Below are 21,881 nucleotides of genomic sequence, written 5' to 3' on the forward strand. Positions count from 1 at the left end.
GGCCCTTAGGTTTTTGTCTTCTGGCTATTCCTCCCTTAAGAGGGTCAGGGACCTACACACTCTCTCCGTGGCCCATCCCTCCTGGAGTTTACTCCCAGCATGGACATTGCCTTTCTTTACCCCAGACCCCAGTATGTACCTAAGGTGCCCTCGGTTCCTCCATGACCTGTTGTTTGGCAGGCATTCTATCCTCCTCCATTTCAAGCCCCTGACCAAGAGAAGCTTACTGGCTGTATCCAGTGCTCGCACTGTGTAGGAAGTCAGAGCAGCTGTTTGTCTGCTTCAGTTCCTATAAAAAAGGGTTCACTGACAACAATCAGAATCTTAGTAGGTGGATTGTGGATGCTATATCCTTCTCTTATGAGTCCTCTGGTCTCCATACTAGTGTGGCGGCCTCTACGGCCTGGTCCTCTGGAGTCTCACAGACATTTGCAATGCTGCGGGCTAATCCATCCAGCTGACCAAGGTTTTTTAACCTTGACCTTAGAGCCACTCCTGGCTCTTCTGTCCTGCACACTGGCTGTGCTCTTACACACAAGGCAGGGACTGGTCAGTGTGGCGTGATTGGACTCTCGTTCCCAAAGTGTTGCGATGCAGCTCGAGTTCCTAAAAGGGAAAGTCTCTAGGTTACATATGTAACCCTAGTTTCCTAAGCAAATCTGACACTGCGTCTTCAAGCCACACTCCCTGCATCCCTGCCGTACTTTGTTCTTCTTTCCTTCTTTTTTCTTTTGGCTTCCTGGTCTCTCTGTTGCCGAGTTACACAGGTGATTCAGCGCGTGGACAATGCAGGAAGTGTTCCCAAAGTGTTGCGACGCAGCGTCTCATTCCCTCAGGGAACTAGGGTTACATACGTAATCTAGAGATCTTCAGTGTTAAAGGCATCCGTTTCCACTATAAAGGGTTCAGAGTTGCTAATGTTTCTTTTAGGCCTCCTTAAAGCTTGGCCAGCTGCTGGATTACACTTTTGCATTTTAAGCCATTTCTTCAACAGGTCATGAAGATCTGGCAATGCATTAGTACCTGTTTCACCTCTTTAGCATGTTTTTCTTGTGACATGGAGTATATCCAAATATTAACAATATAGGCAATCACACATTTCCCCAGCATGTCTCTGATCATGTTGTTTATAAGTCACTGGAGCAAATAAGGGGGCGGAAAGGAGTATTACACACTTTTGGTGGTCAGAGGTGGTGTAAAATGGCTTGCTCACACCTACTTAGGGAAAGAAAGAAAAAGAGTTAACATAACTAATGATTAAATATAAATTTATTCGATTCCTTCTTGTATCAGTTTTATTAGATTAATTATTCACTAACAAGTAACATTAAAAGTATTTCTAAAAAAAAATAATTGTTTTGTCTGACAAAGCTTGAATCAAAAGTTAATAAGCGGTAAGAATTCTTCTGATGTTTAAAGCTATATTTGTAATCTATTCTCACAGAAAAAAATATGAGTTAACAAATCATTTGCTCACCTGCAGCTATTATGTTTGATATATTTTTCTTTCTCAGCTGTTGTCTTCATAAAAAGGCTTCTTAGGTATCTTTCTGAAAACAAAATAAGTGTCTTTCAAGTGATAGCAAAAATCTAATAAAATGCTAAGTTTTTAAAATGTTACACTTTTCACCTCAGTACATTTAAAATCTGACTACTTTTTTGGAAATGTCCACTAACCCTCTAGATATTAATTAGTCACACAAGCTAGTTGCAATCAGCTTATGACTATCTTTAATTACAGATAACTCTTTAAAAGTCAGAAAGAACTAAAAAAAAAAAAGTTTTACTTACATTTGTAGATTAACTTCTTTCTTGAACTGGTTCTTTCATGGTTGAACTCAAATTGCACAAAGGGATGGACTTTTCCAAGAACAATTCATGTGATGCTACCTTAAATTCTGGACAAAATAAGGTACCTCAGTGCCTTATAATTGGGATCATCTCTAGGTTACATATGTAACCCTAGTTTCCTGAGGGAATGAGACGCTGTGTCGGAACGCGCCCGAGTGTTCACACTCTAAAATAATGTGTGTAATCAGTAAAATAAAATTGGACGCTTGCTGTCACCTGTGGAATGACATCATGAGCAGGAGTATAAAACACAGATTGAGTGAAGGCAGCGGCAGCTTTTGTAAGGAAGAAGGTAGTGCTGCAGAGATCCCGGAGGTGTGGCATAGTGATGCAGCGTCTTGTTCCCCTTGGGGAACTAGGGTTACATACGTAACCTAGAGAGTGTCCAATCATGCCAGACTGACCAGTCTCTGCCTAATGTGGGTCTGTCAACACAGCTAAAGGGGGACTGAGGGGCCAGAAGTAGCACTGAGGTCTAGGTTATAGAACTGCACAAAGGTCAGCAGGGTGGACCAACCCGCAGCATTACATATGTCTTGGAGGGGAACTTCAGAGGACCAAGATTTTGAGGCAGCCACACTCCGGGTGGAGTCAGCTCTGACCCTGAAGGGAGTGGGGAGACCAGAGGACTTATATGATTATGTGATAGCATCAAGAATCCACCCACTCAGAGCCTGCTTATTAGCAGGGAGGCCTCTTTTTGAAGGGCCGTAGCAGACGAGCAGCTGATCGGTCCTTCTCCAAGGACCCGTCCTGTGGACATAGGTGTCCAGTGCGCGCATACAGAGTCGGATGCTTTTCTCCTGGTCAGGAAGGAGGGGCCACAGAAAGTGCCTGCAGGTCCCCTACTCTCTTGAAAGAGCAGATGGCCAACAAGAATGCAGTCTTGATTAAAAGGTGCCTTCAAGAGAGGCTCGAAGAGGAGCTCAGACAGAGCCCCCAAATAAGCTGAAATGGCGGATGCGTAGACTTTTAGGGTGGACAGAGCCAACCCCTTGGTGAACTGTCCTGAAGGAATCCAGCACTGAACCAACCAAGCAGTGGACTAGATCCAGCTGGTGGTGATCATATCACGAGCAGAACAGACGCCAAACGGCGGCATACGACCTTCTCGTGGAGGGAGCTCTGGAGTGAAGAATGGTCTCTACCACCTCAGTGGAGAGACCAGAACCTCAGAGCTGTGCCCCCTCAGGAAGTTGCTGAAGAGGCCAGAAGGGGTTAGTGGGGCATCCAGCAGTACGGACTCTTTCTGTGGAAACCAGGGCAGCCATGGACCAGCCAATGGCCCTAGTGGTCTCTTTAGTGGTTCTGAGAGCCAGATCCACCGTACGGCGAAGCTCATCAAAATGGCTGCCCGGGGCACCTTCCACTCTTATTTCGGGGTCTTGAGGGAGGAAGCGATCCCAAGAGAGAGATAGCTCGCAAGCGTCTCTTCAACCCGCAGCATCGCTCCATACCCGTGTACTTTTCGCCCCATGATGTGTGAATACAATGTTGAAAGGGGCTAAAGGGGCTTTGCCCATGACCATGACAGCTCAGTGTACAGGTCTGGAAAGAACGGGAGATCCCAACACGGAGGTTGCGACCCGGTGTCAGGGTCGAGGGGACTTGTAATGTAGCTTGGCTTCATGCTTATTTTCTTTATTTTTATTATCCTTATTTATTTCATTTTATTTATTATGCCTTTTATTTAGAGCACTCTGGGAGTGGAGCGATTGCATAGAAAACGCGAGCAGAATGTCCACTTTGGTTGGGATGGCCTAGGTTCAGATTCATCATTTTAAGGAATGTGGTCTGCTGTGCAATAGTCACCTGGGACCACAGGTCTGGTTTGATGAGTAACATTAATGCAGGGTATTAAATTAAGTATTTTGTTTAAAAAAAAAAAAAAAAAAAAAAAAAAAAAAAAAAAGAGGGAACAAAAGGAGCCATTCATTGTTGTGGTAGTTGCAGAAATTCCTACATATAAAGATTTGGTCAGCTGGTCTTCCAAGTCTTCTGTATATGTCCCTTAACATGAACATTTAGTTAATCAGTTGTCAGCAAAACACAGATCAACTTCTGTAAGTTTCTTATTAGTAGACTACCTCTTTGGAAATATACCAATCACTGTAGAACAGGACTGCTGAAAAAAATATATATCCTGGCTTAATAAGGGATTTTAATGACATCTGTAATGTAATTCAAATATGCACTAGACCAACAGCTTAAGATCATAATGCTGACTCATGCCTGACTCTTGACTGACAGGAACTGAGCATTTAATTTACTAATGGCCTTGCAAAGTCTATCAAGATGTATAAAATCTGCATAGGGCTGATATTATATGATTCAAAATTTCAATAATGTTTCTGTAATTGAAACAAGATTACTGCCACTGTTATTATGAGACCTTTTCTGTGGTTGACGTTACACTTGTTTTACAGGGTCTTTAAGTTAACTCTCTAAAAAGACACCTTGAGAATACACCCTCAAAAATATGCAGTCAATGCATAGACAGAAGAAGGTTACTAAGGTCCCCCTGCATCAAAGAACTGTCAGATACTAACCACAGGTGGTACAATGTGTTTATACCAGGCTTCTGGCTATGGCATTTGCAATGTGGCAAAGAACCTGTTTATTCTTTCCCTGCTGCTCTTTTCATTTTTTTCATCTTTTTTAAAACTGCAGCTACAGATGGTACTGGTATACAAGCAGGGACTTACCTTTTTGGCTGTATTGTGACATATTGAGATGTTTTTTAATTGGTGTATCAAACCAAAGATCTGCTTGGCTGTTGTATCCTTTTGATGACTGCCATGAACAGTAAAAAAAATCACATAATTTCTCTGATATAAACAGTAAAAAGTATGTTTATGAATAGGTTTTTCTGTGGCATATGATTGACACAAAAAATTACTAATCACTAATTCACATTTCAGCAGCCTTTACTGACCTCATACAATTACACGATATTTCCAAAGTGTAAAATCACTCATATGCACCAGCTGGCTTTTTACAACAGTCCCACTCATATTGTTTACAATCTTGTTAGGATACAGTGAAATTAGCTTGTGACCTGCTAAACTCAATATCAGCATGGTCTTATATGAGGTAAATGCACAATCTATACCATCTAGACTTTTTAGAGCTAAAAATGTGTTCAATAGCTGGCATGGATACAAAGAGTCATTTCTGTTAAAGGACAGTGAGAGGTTCTATAAAGGAACATGTCTAGTGAGGAATTTGAGGGTTAATTAATGGGGGGGGGGGTTCTTTTTGAGAAATAGCCTGTAACCATTCCAACGCATGTTTATTATACACAGATTAAGAACAATAAGTGCCCCTATAGTTTCTACATAAAAAAAAATTAGCTGTATCTAAATGTAGACATAACTCTAGAGAGAATGTATCTGTTGTTGCTGAAACTGTAGTTTCATTGTACAAGCTTTATTTGTTTTGTTTGAAATGTTTTGACGAAGAAAACTGTTATTAGTGGAATGACATTTAATGTGTGAAGGTGCATAGGGTGGGAAAGCCCCCAGAATGACTCATGGGAATAATTTAATTCACAGTATGTTTCCAAAACAAGGTATCTTCCCACTCTACTGTCTAACTCAAGCAAGTAATGAGTACTTTTTATTCACATGGCACAATCTAAAAAATACACACTAAATTCTTGCTGTGCTAAAAATTTACCAGGCTGATAATATTGCTGTATTGTTTTCAACTTCTGCAGTAATAAACAAGAATTGCTTTTCGTACATTTCTTAGACTTATTTCTTTATATAAAAAAGGGACATTTTTAAGATGTGTGAGAGTAAATATTTATGATTATGAAATTGTATGCTGCATGCAGCAGAAATGGTTTAGTCACACAGTCAGAAATTTGGGACAAAATATCATTCAACAATAAAATCATTTAATATTTTGAAGCAAATACAGGTTACTTCACTGGGTCAACAAGTGAACAATAATCAACCTCAGCAAACATACATACATTCACATGACTGCATGGGGATTAGAACCTCTTTTTGTAATTTTTTTGGCAGTTACTTACAAAATGTTATATATTTATTTGTGAATATTTTTACATCAATCCCATTAATATTAAAATAATTAGAATTCCCACAACAACTTAAACGTATTCACTAAGTATGAGTCATATCTTGCTTTCTTTCAATTGTGTTGAAAAGATTCATGACAAGGTTTCATGAGAGGTGTTCATATTTAACTTTTTCTCCACAAATGTAATATATTGTATTTACAATGGAAAATTAGGCCTTGGGGTGGGCATGGATGAGTTGTAGAACATAAAAGCTATTTCAAAAACAAGATCAATGACTGTTAAGAACCTTATTTAAATAAATGTATGTAAATATTTTTTGTTTGCGGGGTGCTTGAGATGGCATCCTACAAGACCCCCCGAAATTTGTAGGAGCAGGTGGTTGTTACTCTCATGAGGTTGGCCAGATAAGTTAAATGGATAGAAGGTCATGGATGGTAATTTGCTTCACATGGAGCATACTGGATGTTACACAGTATTCACACTTAAATGTACCATGTCTGATGCACATTTGGCTTCCATTAGTTATTAATTTATTTAATTATGTTCAGTATCTGCTTCGTCTTATTCAGGATCACCACGGTTTAAGTTACTTTTTTTATTTTGTTGCAAAATACTTTAGTTGAAGGGATAAAATGTCTGAGGGAGCAGATGTGATTGGTCTGTTTGTATGTGGGAGTAGGCAGAAATGTGATCTGCACATCTCTACCTTTTGCTAATCTTGAAAAAAGAAACAAATATAAATACATATTTTTTTAATCCTTTAGGCATGCTTGTGCTATGGTGAAACATTGTAGTTAATGTTATGAAGTAAAGTAGTATGAATCTTATTATGCACTGCTGGGATTATTCCTGTTTTCCAGTTTTTCCCAAAGGTGGCTTATTAATAATTACATAATTTGAAAATCCACTGCAAATAACACTTGACCTAAAAGAAAACACAACAAAATATTCCCCTTTACACTGTACTGCATGAGTAAACATTCTTTTCTGAATAGACTATCCTGGAAGTTGGTGGAAACAAATATGCACAAATGTTTCATTAGGGCCAGATTTCTTACCACTATTACAGAATATTATCTTACAGGAATAATATGGTCCACTTATTAAGTAGTAAGCTATTCTTCACCATTTATTATTTAAAAAGAAAACAACTAACAAACAATTAGGCATTACCTCCCAAAGTAACCCCAATTAGTAATGTGGAGTTTTCCAGTAAGTGGCAATTATTTATGGTTTCAATTGCTTACAAAAATGCCAGTATAATAGATTGTTAATTTTCCTCAATGTGATTTAAGCCAGAGAGAAAAGTCGTGGAAGTAGTGGGTATTTCATTGACATGATTTAGACTTATTTTCGGTGACTATAAAAAGCTTTTTCTTTCAGAAAACAAAAATACACCAACATACAGGACTATCCAAAAAACCCAATGTCCCATCACACTGGAATGCATTCTTCTGTCATATTCAACAAATTGAACAAAAGAGAATATTAGATAAAGTATCTTATGCTGAAGACATAAAAAAATTAAAAACAAGTGCATGCACACACCTATACACACCTGTAGAAGAAAATAAAATGACTTTAAAATAAGACCCATATGCATCTTTTCAGCTAGCTAGTTTTGATGCATGATTACTTGTTTCTCATGATATTTTTTTCTTGCAGATTTTATTTGATATTTTACCAACAATAGTTCTCTGTATTTGTATGAAAAGTGGTTAAAAAAAACAACACACTGCAAAACACAGTCAATGGTTTAGATCATCAAGAAGTATCTTGCGCTGCAAGTTTATATCAGTCTGTAGCGTCAGTATATTTTGGCATTGCCTTGTTTGCTGTAATCCTAAATTAAAAAAAATGACAAATTAGAAAAGATGGACAAGTTTTAAGCACACGATTTAAGTTCATGTGCTAGTAAGTTCGTTTTGACACGAACCATCAAACTTTCATGTTCCAAGTCACTGTGGCCCCCTAAATGATCAGAAATAAGTCATCATGTCTAATTATGGAGTACAATTGTACAAATGCATTTTTTCACGAAATTTTACCATGACATATTAAGCCCTAATATTAATATGTACAGTGTCAAACATTCCATGTCTACAAATTACCCCATGTCACCACAGAACCACCAAAAACAAGACAAAAAACCTGATACTTAAAAGCCTGATGTTAAAGGTCCATTGTACATTTATATCTTCTACTGTAACAGTAAAATGTATATTAACAAAGTATTACAATTATTTCCAATAATGTGAACAGAAAAAAAGTAATGGGGGAAAAAAAAGCATGTTATCACACTCCTTTGTAAAAGCCCTCTCAGGAGACTTGAGGTGAGAAGCAAGTTAATCACCATTGTATCTATCTGTGCCTATCTGCCTGAGTAAGGCACAAGTTTTTATGCCAAGCCATGCTACCCAAAACCAAGGCTTTGAATTCATATTTAAACTGCCATGCACGTCTTTGGAAATTCATGTGCTTTCTTCTTTAAAATAAAACATCATTTAAGGTCTGAAGCAACTTAACACATGTCTCACTATCTACCTATATATAACCGCACCATTTTCAGAAAACCATCACCATATAAAGAGGGAATTACAAAAAAAAAAAAACATATATGAAAAACAAATGTACTGAAGTTAAATCAAAATTTCAAAATATAATACATCCAGTGTATGCTTTCACAAGAATGAGAACTCATTCATTACAAAGTTGCTTTTTAATACAGTTAATACATTGATAGCAACATCAAAAAAATTAGACAAATTATATAAACCATAATGCAGCTTAAAAGTTTCAAGCAACTAGCCTGTACAGCTTTAGGAGTCAATGGCGATTGGCATGTCACTCTTTTCACTGCTGTACGAGGTTAAACCCTTAACATGTGGAAATAGTGTTGTTGATTTGTCAACGCTGCAAGCATTTTTTTCAATGTTCGCGTTCAATTAAATGTGCTGTGATGGGGCAGAGGTGGCTGTTTTGGAGTAGTGAGGGATGGGATGAACATCAGGATGGATAGAAGGCTTCTAGTGATGGAGATGAAGGGGTGTGGTAGAATGCAGGTGAGAGCGGATAAATGCTATTTTATTATTTAGTTGTTACCCTAGACATACCACTCTTTCTTTGAAATGACAGAGCCATCAGTTTGGGATACCATGTCGTCAGCAATCTCAGATTCGGGCTCATATTGGAAAGCTAGAGTCCTCTCGTCGTAATCATGGCTCTCACCTTCATCCACAGTGAAATAGGGTCTCTTTAGGTCTTCAGAGTTACCATCGAAATCATGTTCTGTGCCCTCAAAGCCCGGTGGCACCCCAATCTGAGTGGCCTTCTTCTCATCATCTGAGTCATCTGGGTACTGCAGGTTCTTGGGCACATTAGGATGTGGAGGCACAGAGCCCGCCTTACTGTAGCCATTACCAAAGACTTGCTTTTTGGTGTTGTAGTCGCCTTTGAAGGTGCGCTGTCGTCGCCGCAGGAAGAAGATGAGCAAAGCAGCACCAATGATCAGTACAACCAAGCCTCCCACACCACCCAATATTGCAGCACTGGAACCGAATTGCGTCTGGTCATTGTCGGGGTCTGGATGCACGCGTTGGGGATGTTCTGGGTAGGAAAAGACAAATGGAAGGAAGTGTGTCAGTGCTCAGGTGGGAAGGAGTGCACGTGCTCTTTTTTGAGGGAAGGGACATGGGAAAGGGTAAGCCAAGGGGGTAAAAACGATAAAGGGTCTATGCCCCCACCACCAACCCTACCACCTTTTCCCCACCACATCCTCTCAGCCCACACCATGATATCTTTTAATCACCACATGCACTAGAATAGCACTCAATATACAGACTATATTAGGTCAGTTGCATACTCTACACAAGAACAACTGCAAGGGCACAAGCCTGTTACTTAATATAAGTTTGTAGGTACATTCTAGCACCCTTTTAGTGGTTTAAATAAATAATCCACAAGGTGTTATCAAAATAATTGTTAGTGGAACAAAGATTTGATGTAGCCACTGTTTTTAGAAAAGCTTTATTTTAAAGTTGTTCTATTTAAGTAATAGCATTTATTGCATATACACTATTTTTCCAAAAGTAACGGGTCACCTGGTCATAAGTATGGTATGTGATTTTTGAGCATTGCATTCCACATTCAGTCCAAATTTGCTCTTATACTTCCTCTCCACTATTCTGGGAAGATGTTCAACTAGATTTTAGAGTGTGCTTATGGATATTTGTGTTCATCAGCCACAAGGGTATTACATAAGGCAGGTACTGATGTAGGTAAGGAGACCTGGGGTGCAGTCAGCGTTCCAATTTCTCTCAAAGGTGTTAAGTAGGGATGAGATCAGAGCTCTATAGAAGGCCACTCAAGATCTTCCTCTCTAAAGCATGTAAACCAATTCTTACAGTAGCTCACTTTGTCCACAGGGGCATTGAAAGTGAATGCAAAGATTTTTTATAGTGCATCTAAAGATGTCCTAAACAATTGACTGTCTCCAGTTTTGTGGTAACAGTTTGGAAACGAAACACATATAGCAGGAAAAGTCAGGTGATCCAATACTTTTGGAAATATAGTGTATGAAACACTGTCTCTGTCAAGTCTTTGGGTGAACAGAAATTGTATTTGGTTATGCTAGGGACACTCCTTTCATAGAAAGTTGTGTCATTGCACACTTAGGCTTGTGTAGCGTATGCAAGCATGTCATTCACACACATTTTAAACCTATATATATATATACATTTTTGCAAGCTAAGTTAAAATTTTTAACAGCAATATTAAAAACAAAATTAACATACACCTTATGATTTTAACGGAATGGTTTTGTAATTACTTCTATCAGATAGTCATGGACAAAAAAATGCGCATTGCAAAAAGTACGAGCACTCTGCTTTTGCATTTTTATATTCAGTCTTTTGAATTTTCACAATGTTTATGACAAACTGTTTATTACACACTGTAAAAACAAAAGAAATAATAAGAAGCAATTGAGTGTAATTAATTAGTAAACAGCAAAGAGGAAGTGCAGGTTTTAAACTAAACTTATTCAGCCAAGTAATACATTAATTTCCATAACCAGGTACGCTTCCTTTAAACAGGAAGAACATGTAAATTCACCTAATCATCACAGCCTAAATGAGTTTGATGTGCATGGACTGAGGGAACTTTGACACAAAATTCATTATTGCTTGAGCAGTAAATTCAGTGGTGTCATTCATTTAAGTCTGTATTCAAATCTGCATCTTGGAGAATCCAGGCATGGGTGTCTTTACACATGGTCTAAATTATTTACAGAGTGTATCAAAAATTATAAATTAGCCACACATTTGTAATGAATAACAGGTGAATACAATACACACTTAGACAATCCAATAAAAGGATTTGCAGGCTAAAATCATGGGTTTGTTCCAAAATTTCAGTATTGCAGGAACCTGTTGATCATCTGCCCCTCTCTTCCCCCTATTTTCCTTTCTTTTAGGATTGAGTGTGTGTGGATATATAACTGCCGGCCAGGGTCAGATACTAGTTTAATCTGGCCCCTAATGAGATTAGAAATAATAAGGGGCTTTATTACCTCCATGACTAAGAGAGCAAATACAGGTCACCCCTGCTTTGAAAAGGCTAGTGAGAAAGAGAGGAGGAGATAATGAAAGGAAAGAAGCCAAATTGTACCCATCCATTTGCATGTGCAAACTTTTTTTTAAATCACTATCATTTGAAATATTACTTTCATCTCTCCTGTGTATCTGTTTGTATTTGTGTTGAATTTATGGCTAAATGAGGGAAAAAGGATGCCCTAGCCAGAAACATGTAAAATTTATAGATATGAAAAGAAACAGTAGGATTTTTCATGATCATGTAGGCAGGGAAAAGATCAGGGGTTTCTGCCACAACTCAGGTCTAATAGAGCCTGTTAAAGCAGTGAAGAAACTACATATTTAAAAGAGGCTTTTCAGAGCTACAAAGCACACAGTAATCAATAGCTGTGTCTGTATTAAACCACATCATTATTTTGACCATGTGTGTACATATTGTTTGAGGATATAGGTATATAATAACTTCACTATGAACACAAGGGGGCAGTGTCGCATGTATGAACAAAGAATATACATTTGTTTTACATTTGTAAAGAGCTCACTAGTTTCTCGATGCTGTATACATTTTGCTTATGCTAAATAACCATGGGCATTAATATGAAGTTATTGATCCCTTTGCTGTTATAACCACTCTTCTGAGAGGCTTTTAAAAAGATTTTGAAACATTGGCTATGGAGATTTGTGCTAATTTAGTCAAAAGACCATATGAGCATTGATATCTTGGTGTGAATATCAGATCAGTACATTCATCTCAAAGTTGTTCAGTGGAGTTGAGGTCAGAGTTCCACGCAGGCTGAAAGTGTTCTTTCACACAACCTTGTTCACCTTGCCTTTATAGACTGCACTTTGTGCATAGGTGTACTTTCAAGCTGAATAAAGCTAAGACTTGGTGTTTTAATTCTACATATTATTTTCATTTTTTTTTTCTTTTAATTCTCTAGTTTGAGTCCAGAATTGTTTGGATCCCAACCCTCAAATTCATATTGGCTCCTTTGCAAACATCTGTAACCAAAACCCATAGCCTTCTCTATGACTCAATCCAACTACTTATGAATCTTAGCATTAAATCACTTACTCCAGAAATGTTCTCAAAAGTGGCTTCCATTGAAAAATGTATTTTGCTGTATTTTGCTCCCTGTTTTTTTTTTTTTTTTTTTTTTTTTACTTGCTGAAGCAACTGTGTAAATGCCATCCAGCCTTCCTAACTTGCCTTGACTAGCCCATAGATGTTCTATGGCTGCTGTCATATTTCAAATACTGGATTTCTGCACTTTAAATTTGGCCTTGAGCATAAATAAAAGGGGGAATAAGAATGTTTGAAATTCTAAACCGTTTTCAGGAAGTCACACTCTTCCCTTCCTTCAAATGCAGTACTGGTCTTAATTGCTTTGATGATGTCACGGATTCATTATTTTAATGCAAAATGCTGGCTTTGATTTGTAGTGTAGGGGGAGCTTAGCATGTATAAGAGCTGATCTTTGCAAAGGCAATGGTTGGTGAAAGTGGGAGAGGGACAAGAGGGGGAAGAGATATGGCTTGCCTGTCAGCAGGCAGATAAAACTCGACTAAAAGCTCCCTGTCAGCTGCTTCAGTAATGTTTGCAAAAACAAAAGACAGAGCTATTCAGCAAGCGTCTGTGAATGTGCCGATAATCAGCCTGCCTTAGTGTTGAGAGCTAAACAGGTCATTGTTAGGTTAATAGGTGGTCATTTAAAATAAAAAGTAATTTCAATTTAAATCAATTGTACCCTAGATAGATAGATAGATAGATAGATAGATAGATAGATAGATAGATGGATGGATGGATGGATGGATGGATGGATGGATGGATGGATGGATGGATGGATGGATGGATAGATGGATAGATAGATAGATAGATAGATAGATAGATAGATAGATAGATAGATAGATAGATAGATAGATAGATAGATAGATAGATAGATAGATAGATAGATAGATAGATCTTTTTTTATTTTTCCATTCCTTAGCTGCAACCACTGCATGGACATATCATGCAGCTTCTATCTAGCAACTTCTAATCTCACAATTGTACTAATTAGATAACAACAACAGAATCAACTCACACATAGAATACATTTCAATCAGGTGTTTCTGTATATGATTTAAACAAAGCTGCTTCAGCACTGGCTAGAATATCTCTAATAAACGCCTTCATATTACCGTATGTTTATTGAGCATCTGAACAACAGTTTTGTAATTCAGGTACTGAACTGCCTACCAAAACATTATACCAATGTTAATTTGAGATGCAATCCACTGGCTTACTGTATGCTATGAGTCTGCTTAACATTGACTAGCACAACATAAATCAGCAATGTCTGGGGCTGTCCCACTGGATGTGGACCTAGCAAAAGTATTTCAGAAAACTGAAACCAAGAAATTGAAAAAATGCTTCAGGACTGGTGACATTAGTTTGAATGTTTTTAGATTTTCGCAGATTGAAAATTACTTTATCCTCTCTATGTTGATAAGCAAACTGACACTTATTTGAAAAAGGCAATGGAAAGCAAATATGAATGCACTTGGATGTGTGTTTTTTTCCACACATAAAATTTAAAACAGATGTGTTGGATCTGTTCAGGATCTGTGGTGATCTTATTAAGTAGTAATTGTAGTAGTGCCTTTACAAAACAAAACCTAGTCATTTCAAACTGTCCAATTTATAATTATAAACTAGGGCTGTGACTGCCATTTATTTGATATTTAATTAATCTAAATCTATATGCTTTGCAGAGTTTTATCGACTACTACTTAAGAAGTGTCTTTTAAAGCAAGTTTAATATGTTACAGTCATATCCATGGCAAGTAGTGGATTATTGTCACAGGTTTGAAGAGAGATAGATCTACTTAGAGCACACATTTCAGAGTAACATAAAAAATCTGGACATTAATGCATACATACTTTTTATAGTAGTCCTATTAATCCTAACCCTAGCTGTATGGGATACGTGGAAAAAAAATTAAGTTTGATAGGATGAGAAAGAAAAAAAGGGGGGGTTTAAAGAGGAGCAGAAATGTGCACAAACATTCAAGATGAGGAGTAACCTCTTCCAATTTACTCTCCTCCAATTTTTTTACTCCTTATTTCGTTTACGTTTGAATAAAAATGCCGGAATCATTTCTACCTCCACAGCATTTAGTCCATAAATGTAAAGGGAAATCATTATGAAAGTCAGTGTGGTCTGCCTGAAGAAAATAATTGAAAGTGTTAAGGAAGTCAACATCAAGTGCACATGACATACAACAGGCTGTAAACTGAACTTGTGTCTTCACCTTGGGAACCATTAGATCTCTTCTGGGGGTGCTATAAAATATGGGTTTAGTTTTTCAGGAAGTGAAGAGAAGAGTAATGCAGAAGACAAAAGAATGGAGAGCAGAGAATTGAGGGAAATAAGAAATGAAGGTGAAAGAGATAGGAGAAAAAAAAATGGAGGAGAGAGAAGATTATTTTTCTCCCTCGCATCCTGATGAGTGAATCATTAATGCTACAGTGATTCTGGGGTTATAGACTGACCTACTTAAACACACTCTAGGGGGCATGGGCTGCGGCAAAATTTACATCTAGAAAAGATTCTCCATCCCAAACTCTTAAGGAAACCCTATATCTGTCCATTTCATTCTTCCCCTGAGAGAGATGGATTGCTGTAATAGATTAATGCAGTTTGTACTCTCCGTCTTTCTCATGGCAATGCTCAATTTGCAGCAAGTGCTTTTTCCACCAGTTTAAAACAAAAACACACTGTCACTCTATTTCTCTAGTAATTTGGCCATCTTACCCTCCATTTCTCTACAGACACACAGGGCTTTAATGTGGAGAAAGGGAAAAACAGAGAGAATGAGGGAGGTGGAGAAAGAGACTGAGAAAAGCTAATAGTTTATATGAGAAAACTGCTGAACTACTACAATCTACTTCCTACATAGAGAATCTTTCCTGGATTGACACTCCATAAACTCTACTAAATGTTGCCCAGGTGCTGCCCGACTGAGCCTCATGGGATACTGCTGCATTCCAAGGCTCAGAACTGATGGCATGCACCTTTTTATAATGCAGGAGGTGCATTTTTACAAAGAGAGTTTAATGTTTTACGCTATGACTGTGGGTCTGCAGGGGGCATGAATAATGCAATAGGCATGACAGTGTTGGTTTGTGTGCAGTCTAATGCGTCACACAATTCAGAATAAGACAGCAAAGCAGCACTGCTATAATCTATAAGATAATCTTGCATCATGTTTACATTAAACCTTTGGAGTTTGGATCTTTGTGGATGTTGATCAAGATCAGACTGTAATTAATAGTTCTGCCAATAAGACTATTAAAAAAGACAAACTGTAGTGGTCAATGTGTAAAGTATGTGAATACTGTATATTTCTTGCAATTACTAATCCTAAAGTGATATAATTATTCTTAATGTTTGCTTTCATTTTTTGTGTATGTATAAATAAATATATATATATTTTATATATACACACACACACACATATATATATATATATATATATATATATATATATATATATATATATATATATATATATATATATATATATATATATATATATATATATATATATATATAAAATCATACTGATAAAAGTAGTAAATAACAGTTGGCTCAACACTGTTTATAGATTGTGTAAGCTCTGCAAATGTTTGTCAAATAATTAAAGCTTATTCAAATTAAAACGGATATTTATATTAAATCTCCAACATGCTCTGTTTAAAGAACTCCACTGAGAGTAGTAGTTGCACAGTAGGTGTGTGGCAATAACTTTTTATTGCCACTACCACACTGTGAGACTATTTGAAATAATAGAAAACCGACCAGGATTAACAAATATGTTAAAATTGCCAGTGTTTGTGTGCAAATAAAATTCAGTTCCTATTCTGGAGACCTCAGACTTCCTCAGTAGGTTTCCCTTTGCGTTCTTGCCCACATTCCCAATGCCTTCTTCTCTCCTCATTGGATCCATCCATTTTCTCTCTCCCTCCTCTTTGGAAACTCTGGTTTATATTTTATTCCATCACCCCAAAAGAATTCCAATAACAGACTCACTCAGAAATTTCTTTCAGTTACACAAATTCTGTTATTTATTTATACTTCTGATGTTTTCTTTTATTCTTCCTATTTTTGCCTTGTGGTTGACATTTTCTCGTTCTCCTTTCTGTTTCTCTCTTTATTGCTCTCTCTCGCTCTTAACTTCATTTCCACACACGGTGGAATGAGCAATTGCTCATTCGGGAAAGCGTAAACAGATGTCTGCCACCTTAGCCAGCCCTCCCAGAGGCAAGCAGCTCAGCCGTTCTCAAACGCCCCTGAAACCCCCATCCCCCCTCGACCCCCAGCCCCCCTTCATTGCCAGATTCGTTGCCAATGTCCCCTGTGCCACGTTAAATCACAACACATCAACCCATTTTCTAATAGCAGTGGTAATAGCACCAAATACACAAACACGCACTAGCACGACTGCCGGCTGTGTGAAGCACTCTGCAGAGAACAGTAATACACAGTGTGTGTGTCTATATCTTGAGCTACATTTGCATTTATCTAAAAGTAATACAATCATACCTATGGGGAAAAGAAATAACATGGGTCATATTATGTAAAGCTAAAGCCTTTACTGCATTTTTTTGTCTGCTAACAGACATGCATTTATCCCATAGCAAAACCCATAGCAAACTAAAAGGATATAATTACTGTTGGCAGTGCCTATACAAGCTGGCTTGTTTCGGCACTGCCAACAGCAAGACTACCAATACACTGGAGGTTTCTCATGGCATTAAAGATATACTTGAGGGAGAATCTGAGTAAATCCTTTGTATTTTGTTGCTAAGATGCAAACAAGACTGTAGATCTCTTCCCACAAGAACGTGGAGTATCAAGAAAGCCAACATATACATACATATCTGACTCTTTTTTTCTTTAATTACAGCTTTTGGTCTTGCTGTTGAAGAAATCCACTTCAAGGGTTACCCACAGTGAGACACCATGAGCTTACATCATTCCTGTAAAACATGCTCCAGAGATAGTTGTATGTGTATCAAAAGAATGAGGAGTCACAACTAGTCACACTCTGCATTGTAATAGCTTCTATTCTCTAAGACAATGTATTTGATCCTAAAGTGTATTAATTAAGACGATCAGTCTCTAGTTAGCAGAAATTCTTCCCTACTATTAAATTTTATTAAAAACCTATTTTAATGTGTAAAAAGCATACAAAGATGAAAAAAAGATTATATGTCCTGTCATTAAGCATGCATCACTGTTTCTAAAAGCCCTTAACATTCAGTTAATCTCTGTATATTTGGTATTTACTAATTACTAAATGGATCACTATAATCAGAATAAACAGTGGTGTGAAAAGGTGTTGGTGAAAAAGTGTCCTGATTTCTTATTTCTTCGCATGTTGTCACACTTTAATGTTTCAGATCATCAAACTAATTTAAATGATAACACAAGTGAACACAACATGCAGTTTTTAAATGAAGGTTTTTATTATTGAGGGAAAACACTTTTTCACACCACTGTAGATCAGAGTGCAGAACAACTTCTTCTTTGCCCAAGGCTGGAGAAGCCTAATATTTTAGTCTTTTCCCCCATAAAAAGGATCTGGAATCAGTGTCAATGTGTTCCCATTTTTATGGTCTGGTCTAGAACCAAATGTTCTAGAAAAGTAACATTTCGAATGCTAGTAAATTAGCACTTCAGCAGCTACATCCAAATAAAATTAATAAAAGCTATAAAAACTTGATCTCTATTCAGAACAAACATTATATATAGCATGTTTATGATGTTTAGGATTGGAAACTGGATGCTAAAATATGTTGTTGAAGCCAAAAGTAAATGCTTTCTAATAATCTGTAATAATTTGTCCTCTCTGGAACATCCCCTTATCATATAAAAATAAGGAGTAAAATGTTAACACGAGTCAAGCCTAATAGAATGTGTGAAAATTCAAAGGGTGTCACTGCATATTTTCAATTAAAAGAGGTTTTCAGGTGTTTTTTTTCCTGTCATATTATATTATATTATATATTATATATTATATAATCCTGTCATATTTGCCAGGATTATATATTTATATTTATATAGTTCACGCTGATTTTGCTCCATAGCACTTTCTTGAGAACATTGTCTTTTCTATCACATTTAAATAAAAGCCAATGTTAAGCGATGCATATCCAGGCTACTCCCTACATTCCGAGGACATGCTGCATCACATCCAAATACATTGAGAGCTTTTATTGTGAGATTCGGTTGAGAGGATAAAGTAACACATATGATCTATCCTTAAACCTAAAAAAGTGAAAATTGAAAATTAAAGCCTTTATTGCTGGTTTTTTTTTTTTTGTCCATATGCTCTAAAAGCCAGTTAAATTGCCAATACAGAAAAATTAATATTAACAAATCAAATTACACACCCTTGTTAAAATTGCAGATTATTGTGAGTTGCTGTGAAAATGAAACCAAGATAAATCATGTCAAAACTATGTTCAAATGTGAAATGACAGCATATATATATATACACCGATCAGGCACAGCTTTATTGCCACCTGCATAATATTGTGTTGGTCCCGCTTTTGCTGCTAAAACAGTTCTGACCCGTCGAGCATTAACAGCATTAACTTTTTCAGCAATTTGAGCTCGCCTGTTGGATCAGACCACACGGGTCAGCCTTCGCTCCCCATGTGCATCAATGAGCCTTGGCCACCCATGATCTTGTCGCCGGTTCACCACTGTTCCTTCCTTGGACCAATTTTGATAGATTCTGATCAATGCAGACCCGGATCTAGCCAACTAAAAATCGGTGGGGTTGTGTGAAACAGGCTGTGCACAAAAAGATGCTTCTAGAATGTTTTTGCCAGACACAGTTGGAAAATATTGTGTCGAGATGGGCTGCACTGCTTCCAGTACGTGTATGTGGATGATAGATTTTTTGTCCAATCAGATTTCAGCCTCTATGTGCTGCCATGTCAATCTAATCTGCCCAGGGCCTTCAAAGTCTGTTTTGCAGGCTCTTTGGCCATAGAGAATATTAGCAACGAGTCTGTTTCTTTAACAGATTTCATATTCACCTCACAGGGTCAGCTACCTGGCCCAAAATAGCGTCAGCATTTTTCCGTCCTCTGATTGGTTGGTCAAAGGGAAACTGTTACAGCCAAGTTCGACTGGCAAAACACGTGTGTAGCTCTGCACACATTAATACATCTGAGTTAGACCTTTTTATGCCTACGGAGAAAGAGAAATTGATTTGATCTCGGACATACTTAAAAATAAATTTTCAAGAAAAGCTAGACATCGCGAGGAGGTCGGCCAACCCTGAAGCTAGCTAGCATGTCTCAGCCCGGGAAAGGGTTTGTTCACCACTTCCAAACCAGTGAATACGGGCGATAACACTGGATTACAGCCTCCAGTGAAAAATGCTAAATATTTTTGAATTAAACTGTTTAAAATATACCCCATATGGATAAAGGTTTGTGGACACCTGTAGGTTCTTCCCCCAAACCTTTTCCACAAAGAAGAAATTACACAATTGTACAGGATGTGTCTATTAGCTGCAGCTACACAATTTATCTTTACTGAAACTAAGGGCTCAAAACATGTTTGGTCTTGTGTCCACAAACCTTTGGCCATATCGCACATATAATTGAGAGCATCACATTTGAATGCATCACATCTGGATGCTGAGAAGCTTATCAGTACAACACAGCTACAGTAGGAGCTGACTCTTACTTTTACCCAGGATCTAATTGATGAAGACAAAATACTCAGTGACCTCTCAACAAAGGGAGTGATCCATGATGTTGAAGATACTGGCAGAGACAGGCAATATATTCCCAAGATGCGAACCAAGTGAACTGATCCATAGACATTGTGAAACAAAGGCTGGACAGAAGAAATAAAAAAATGTGTTCTGCCTGGTAGACTTAAGCCATAAGAACAATGGAAAAACTTTGTGGGAATGAATCTTAAGATACCCAGTGTACCCCCCCAGCTTACCCTCATCTAATGAGTAGTTATGATCTGTGTTCAGTTTTTCTCAGCACGTGCACTTTCATAACCCCATAAATTATTAACCATGAAAGCTATTTGCTTAATTCGTCAGCTGCATGCAGGAACTGTACAAATTAAGAGCCAAAAATTCCCTCTCGTTGAGCAAAACTACTCAATGCACTTAGCATTTACAGATAATGTCCCCAATTTCCATTACATTAGTGGCAATTTTTCTGAGCTCCATTAACACTGTAATCATGTTGGAAGAGCAATGAATGAGCATTATCCAGTGTAGCAGATCAAATATCACCCATATCACATAAAGGTCACATATAGCATCACATATTCCCATGCTAAGATATTACTTTGAATCACCAGAAAGGCAAAAGCCTGCATACACACATACATAGATGCAATGCAAGGAAAACATAGTCATCACTTTCGCATGGCAAGCAAAGATAGCATTTTCAAGAATGAAAAATGAGAACGCACGCATAGAGAAAACAGCCCAATACCGAGAATCATGCAGAAAGAAAGAAAGAGAAAGATAGCAATGCACTCATTCAGCATGCACTCATGTCCATATGCTCAAGAAAAAAAAAAAAGAAATTTTTTTTTAGGAAGATCAACTCTGGAAAAAACATGTAGTGGAAATACTACCTTTAATTAAATAATATAATCAATATGGTAATATATCTGAAGACTTCAAATAGAATTTTGGACAAAAATAAATAAGGTCAAGAAATTTGTTTGGCTTTGTTTTATGTTCTTCTGATTTAAAAAAGAATTTCCAAACATGTGAGCAACAAGATGAAAGATGGGGAGATGTTCCCTGCACATGGAAAGTAGTACCTAGGAGAAATGTGAGTTTGAAACCCTGTGATGTTATATGAGCACTTTGTTCTGTGTGTGTGTGTGTGTGTGTGTGTGTGTGTGTGTGTGTGTGTGTGTGTGTGTGTGTGTGTGTATTTCATGCATAAGCATAGCAATGATTTGACTCTGCATATTCACTCAATCCGCTGGCACTCCTCCACTTTGCTGACGGTAAACCAGTGCCAGTGCTTGTTTGTTAAGTATTATTATTTGTGAAGCATTTTGAATTGTAGTACAATAGTATTATAGTATTACAATATATTATCCTCAGCATAACTCAATCGGTCTTTTTAGCCTTAGGACTTGATCAAGACAAAGATTTGGTTATTTTATACAACACAAATTACTCTAAGGTAACTTTCAGGCCAGACTGCTTGACTTTCAAATAAACTTTTTACCAGATGCGTGTTCTGATTGCCCAAGTCCAGATTGCAGCTAGAATTCTGTCCCCGGCCTACACCTCCACCCCCACCTCTGTTCCCTAAACTTACACAAACTCCATTT

At 37.5% G+C, this 21,881-nt stretch overlaps 1 protein-coding gene across 1 annotated transcript in view; it reads right to left on the reverse strand.

The window, feature by feature from the left end:
- The window catches only part of nectin1b (nectin cell adhesion molecule 1b), a 137,880-nt gene that overhangs the window by 49,778 nt on the left and 66,221 nt on the right, over nucleotides 1-21,881 (reverse strand). The window lies entirely within an intron of this gene.

The sequence above is a fragment of the Silurus aristotelis genome, assembly GCF_946808225.1.
Source record: "Silurus aristotelis genome assembly, chromosome: 10".
NCBI lineage: Eukaryota > Metazoa > Chordata > Actinopteri > Siluriformes > Siluridae > Silurus > Silurus aristotelis.